This window comes from Malaclemys terrapin, chromosome 1 (assembly GCF_027887155.1).
Source record: "Malaclemys terrapin pileata isolate rMalTer1 chromosome 1, rMalTer1.hap1, whole genome shotgun sequence".
Lineage (NCBI taxonomy): Eukaryota > Metazoa > Chordata > Testudines > Emydidae > Malaclemys > Malaclemys terrapin.
In genome coordinates, this window is record NC_071505.1 from 76,434,035 (window position 1) to 76,439,805 (window position 5,771).

At 37.0% G+C, this 5,771-nt stretch overlaps 1 long non-coding RNA gene across 1 annotated transcript; it reads right to left on the reverse strand.

Moving 5' to 3' along the window:
* Positions 1–2,842: 2,842 nt before the first annotated feature.
* On the reverse strand, positions 2,843–5,055 carry LOC128836867 (uncharacterized). Its single transcript, XR_008444843.1, has 3 exons — positions 5,008–5,055; positions 4,674–4,785; positions 2,843–3,149 (listed from the first exon to the last, which is right to left on the reverse strand). It is a non-coding gene; the product is annotated as an uncharacterized LOC128836867 (long non-coding RNA).
* Between the last annotated feature and the right edge of the window lie 716 nt (positions 5,056–5,771).

A 5,771-nucleotide genomic window follows, 5' to 3' on the forward strand; every position in this document is an offset into this window, starting at 1 on the left:
TACAATTACAGAACAAAATAGATGGTTTCTTCTTCTTCAAATAGTTTACAATGTAAGAGAAACCAGATGCTAGACAAGCAGGTGGGTGAGCACATGGATATAAAGAGACGATACTGGTCAGCACAATGGGTCTCAAACTGGTCTCAAAACACAAGTGGCCAAACAGTTGTCAAGTTTTCAAGTGGCACTGGCTGAGGGCATGCTGATCAGAGTGCTTAAGCATGTAAAAAGAAGAACAGGAGTACTTGTGGCACCTTAGAGACTAACTAATTTATTAGAGTAGTCTCTAAGGTGCCACAAGTACTCCTGTTCTTCTTTTTGCGGATACAGACTAACACGGCTGTTACTCTGAAACTTAAGCATGTAGGAGTCTTCCAGGTAGAGCAGGAGGAGAGCCTTTAGGGGGTACAGCATCTGCTTCTTTCACAACACTGGCTACAGACTGCTAATTAATGCATAGGAGAGTCATGGTTCTGGCTATACCCCTGCCCTACCCTCTTTGGAATGTTTAGCATTGCTGGTGAGTCTCACACTCTCCAGCCCCTTGTTCTCAAGTGGCTCAAGGACTAAAATTCTGACTCCATCCTGCACAAAGTATTGTCTACTTCTGTATGTCCTCTTGCTCCTTGTGCACCCACTCAGGGGAGACAGCTATTTCCGCTATTGACAATTGACAATTAAGGATGACTAAAGTGCAAATACTAAAACAGCATAACCTCTTGTTTTAATAAATGTGCACATGACTATATGGCTGGTTTATTGAAAGCTGTAGGACAGAGGAACAGAAAAATGTGGTTTAGATTAAAAACAATATTTGTTGTTTTGTGCTTTTTTTTATAGTTTTAGTGTGAAAAGGTCTACATAGTCCAGAAGTGTTGGAGAAGGGGAGAAGTTATGAAAATCTTTCTCATGCAGAAAGTGAATATTAATCACCACCAGGCAATACATCCTACTTATTCTCTGGAAAAACAATTTTAACATTATGTTTTTGGTTTATACTGGTGTGCATGTTAATGAGAAATTCAAATTAGTTTCAGCTGATGTCAGTGAAAGAACATACTCAGAACGGTTGGGTAATACATGTGTGTGGAAAACCATTGCTGTTTTATTAGCCTGTGAAATTACTGCTCAATCTTATGGAATAATAAAAAATATATTGTGGAAAGGATTTTTATGCAACTTCTTGCCATAAACTATAGATATTTTTTATACTCCAGGCAGTAATATTACTTATAAATGTATACCATGCACCATTTCAATTTAAAGTAAAGGAGTAGGCTTGTCAGAGTCAAAACCATATGCTGTGGTGAATGCCCTGTGGAGTTTGAAAGCATATTGTTAGAATAATTATTCCTACTTAACAGAGTTACTGAGGAGAATGTGGCGCTGGATGGTAAAGTTTACAGTATCATAGTCAAATGAAAAGCCTCTGTAATATTTCTCAAGCCATTTTTTTCGAAGGCCTTCAATTCTGAGCTTTCTGATTAATTAATTATTATTATTAGGCCAAATGAGGGTAAATAATTTTAAAAGGCAAAATGGAGGCTGTGGATTTTCCAGTTCTCTGACTATCCCTCTACTACTATATACTACATTGGCTCATGAAGAGAGTTTTCCATCTTTGTCTGGGAGAAGCTTTAGGACTAAATTCAAATAAAGTTTTCAGAACATTTAGAAAATATTGAGGTCCAACATGTAATGAAATTTGTTTACAATTATGTTACTCTTAGTAAACTCTGTGCAGTGTGTATTCCTCTATGAATGAATCACATTCGTTAGAATACCATAGAAATATATTTTAATATGTATGGCATACCACTGGTCAAAACATCACAATATTTCTATTATTTTCTAGTAGCATAAACAATATTACAAAACAAGATGTGTACTCTAGCTTAATCTGTAGGTTAAATTGAAACAACAGAATCATCATTAATGCAATATAATGTTTATTTCCATTTTTGAAGAATGACCAGGTATAACGTGTTCCTACCTAACTCATTAAATTTAAGTTATTACCTTTGGAGATGGGAAGAAGCAGAGTAGCTCTGGCAAAACTTCACTCTGAGTTTTAGGTGAAATAATGGCCCCATTGAAGTCACTGACAAAACTCCCATTGACTTCAATGAGGTCAGGATTTCAACCTGGATTTTGCTGTATAAAACCATTTCTGGTTCTAAGTTTTGAATTTAGATATAGAATAGACCTACTAGGTCATTCAAGCCATCTTTTTTCTTCACTGTAGTGAATCTATAGGTCTGAGAGGCAGTAGCTAAGTCAACAGAATTTGACCTAGTTGAGTTTCTCGACTGAGTTTCAAAAAGGACTGAGCACAAAAAAGCTCCCATTGACCTCTACAGAAACTGTTTTGTGGTCAGCACTTCTGAAAACCAAGCCATTTACTTAGATACCTAAACATGGAATTTAGGCAACTGTCTTTAGATTTTTGGCCTTGGCGTAGATACGCTATAGTGATATGCTCTTTGTATCTGGTTAAGTTAATTCTCTTTGGCATTTATACCCTTCAAATACTTGTGCATAGTTATTCCCACCCATAATTAGTCATTGTTTAGCTAAGATATACCTCTAGAGTTATTTCAATCTTATTTCTGAACCAGGTCAATGAGTTTGGGATATGATTTTGAGTTCAAAGCCCACATAAGAAAGGAATGTTTATTCTCATTAAGGTTTCCTTGCTCAACTGAAATGGTAATCTTATCCTATTAAAACACTCATGCTAATCTCTTAGGAAATTTTAACCCCCCCCCCTCCCCAGTAAACCCCCATCATTAACCCATGCATCCAAAATATATGTTAAAGCATCCAGTAAATCAGTCTAACCATTGCAAGCTAAACTATATATAAAAAGAGGAAAATCTCAAAGGTTTCAGGTTCAGTTCAGAGAAGCATCCAAAATGTGAATGTCTACAGAGATCTTCACAAAGAGTTGCAGCCCTTCATCTCCAGAGAATCCCCTTTCACCAACAAACTTTCTGATAGATCCTCCCCAGGGGTCTCCTTCCTTTTGGCCTCTTGAGGAGGGCTGGTGGCTTATTATCTCCTCTTGATGGACAGAGGGGTCCTTCTTCCGTTCTGGAATCTACCGAGGGTATGTCTTCTCTCTCCTTCCCATAGACTACCAGGACCCACTCATTAAACAAAACAAAACAAAATCATGGAAATATTTTTACTAATATTTAGTTTTCTAAGACTTAATTATCTAATAATACCTAAATTTTAGGCCTGGTTTAAAGATTATCTAATAAAAAATAAACCTGAGGCCTGGAGTGTGTCTTCAAATCCACTCATTTGAAAGGTTGATTTAAAAATAATTGCTTCTTTCCCAAAATAGACATTAGTGCTCATACCTGAATAGTCTGTATACCCTGCTGAGTTATTTGTAAGCTAGTTAGCGGTGACTGACAGGACTACCCAGTGTGCCAATGTGTCTTCTGTTTTGGCTTATCAGATAACTAGTGAAATTTAACACTGATGGTGTCAGTTTTGTATGTGCAGCATTGCTGTGTAAACAACAGCAGCACAGCCTTGTTTTGGATTTTTCACCTCTTTTGAATTCTTAATTTGTTCTTTCTTGCTTTCATTATTTTCTTGCAATGTTTGTGTTTCCAGTTAACTAGCTTTTAGAGAAATGTTCGTTTGCCCCTTTTAGCCTTTCCAAAATAGACTCTGGCTTAAGTTTTTCCAGTATAGCTATATTGGCAAACCCTCCTAGTATAGACACAGCTTATATTGGCAAAAAAGTGGTTTTGTCACTATAGCTTATACTGCTTCCTGAACAAAATATCTACACTGGCACTGCACTAGTGCTTTCGCTGGTGTAGAAATGTCTCAGAAAGTCACGCCCCTAACTGAGATAACTATACCAGTACCAGTTGCTAGTGTAGATCTGGCCTCAGCCTGGCATTTTCATAAGTGCATATAGGAATTAGGTGCTTCAGTCCCATTAAATGTTAATGGCAGTTGGGTACCTGGCTTTCTTTGGCACTTAACTATTTTATATTTCTATAAATTGTCTTATAGTCACAGGCTCCCATGGCTTCTTCATCAGTGGAGCAGTATGGAGATGACAAGATATAAACAATTCAGCAGATGTTAAAGCAACATGGACCACCTGCATGTGTGGTTTTCATTCTGGTATGCAAGGTGATTGGGAGAGTTGGCTGCATGTTTCCTTTAATCATGGTGCTCGGTTACAAGTTTCCTTTCCTCCCTGTGAAGCATTTAGTACTGGTTACTCCCAGAGTCATGATAATGGACTAGTTGATCTGATCCAGTATGGTAGTTCCTATAGTCATGTGTGTAGCAGACACTGCAACAACTTGCTTAGGTAATGGAAGCAGCTAGTAGTAAATAACTAAAAATGGGCTGAAACCCCCATTCAGCAGTAGGCTTGTCTTTGTGGCATAATCCCATTTGGTGGCAAGCAGTGTTGAAGGTGCAACATGAAGTATTCACAGGAGATCCACATATCAAAATACTGGGGCATAGTTTGGGTCAAATGAGAGGGTGGGGAGGAACGAACACACACTGTTTTCTACAAGAGGGAATCTTATGTTTCAGTATCAGATTTTTATGATCTTTAATACCTCCTCTTAGAGATCTTATACTCTATTACAATGTTTTTTGTGAACTATTGTAAATATGCATATTACCTTTCTCAGATCATTTATTAATCCTTTTAATACCTTTATACTTCAATGAGTAGCATGTCCCCTTTAAAAGTAAACGTTACAATTCTTACTCTTCCTTCTTTCATTTTGGTACCTAAGATACAGAAAGCAATAGTATAAAGCCAAGACCCTTATAAGGAGTTAAGCAAAAGAGAAAAATATCTGTTTAGGAAATAAACAATGTCATAAATTCCCTCATTATTTCCAATTTACAGTATTATTGTCAGTCTAGTATTTGTCATTGAGTTGACCCAAGAAAAGCTTAGCCTTTCACTGCTCTGTATGAAATTATTGTAGGTTTGAAAACTTTACTCACATGAGTAATTCTTTTCCAGCAGATTATATATGTGAATAAGGATCATTCGTGTAAATAAAGGTCAGGTCTATGGCAATACTGTGGCACTGTTACCAGTCATCTTCCTTTATTAGATTTTTAGTTCTCTAAAATTCTCCCAGTCATCATATGAAGTGATTTCTAGGTAAAATGTGATTACATCAGTTTTCATAAATTATGAAAACATGAAAATTCATATTCCATAAGCATTAGCAATACATTATAACCGGAAAGACTACATACTACAAGTGGTACTTATTGTCCTGGGAAGGGTCAAATATTTTACCCTTAGTGGAAAAGTGGAACCCTTAGTGTCCATTTGTGTCCATACCAACAAACATCTGGCTTGAAAAAAACCCATGTTTTCCTTTCAATACTTTCACTATTTTCTTTTGAAATATTATGAAACTGAACACTACTAAAGTATGATTCCAGCGTGTCATGCCGAGTGATGGGATGTGAAAAGCAATTCCTTTGGATTGTAAATACTGCTTTGGATAATATGGTGATGGAATTACATAAATAAGAGTGTTGCCAATGACCCATTGCAGAAAAACCAATCATGTGGTCAGGGCTACAATTTTCCCAGGAGCTTACTGAATCAGAGCTAGATTTTTTTTTCTTCAAATGTGACACTGATTTTCTGGGACTTACATATGTCTCAAAGCTGTGAGGAGCTGTGCCCCTTCGCTCCCATTGCAGGGCCACAGTGGTAGTTGAGGGCACTTAGAACTTCACAGGTGGAG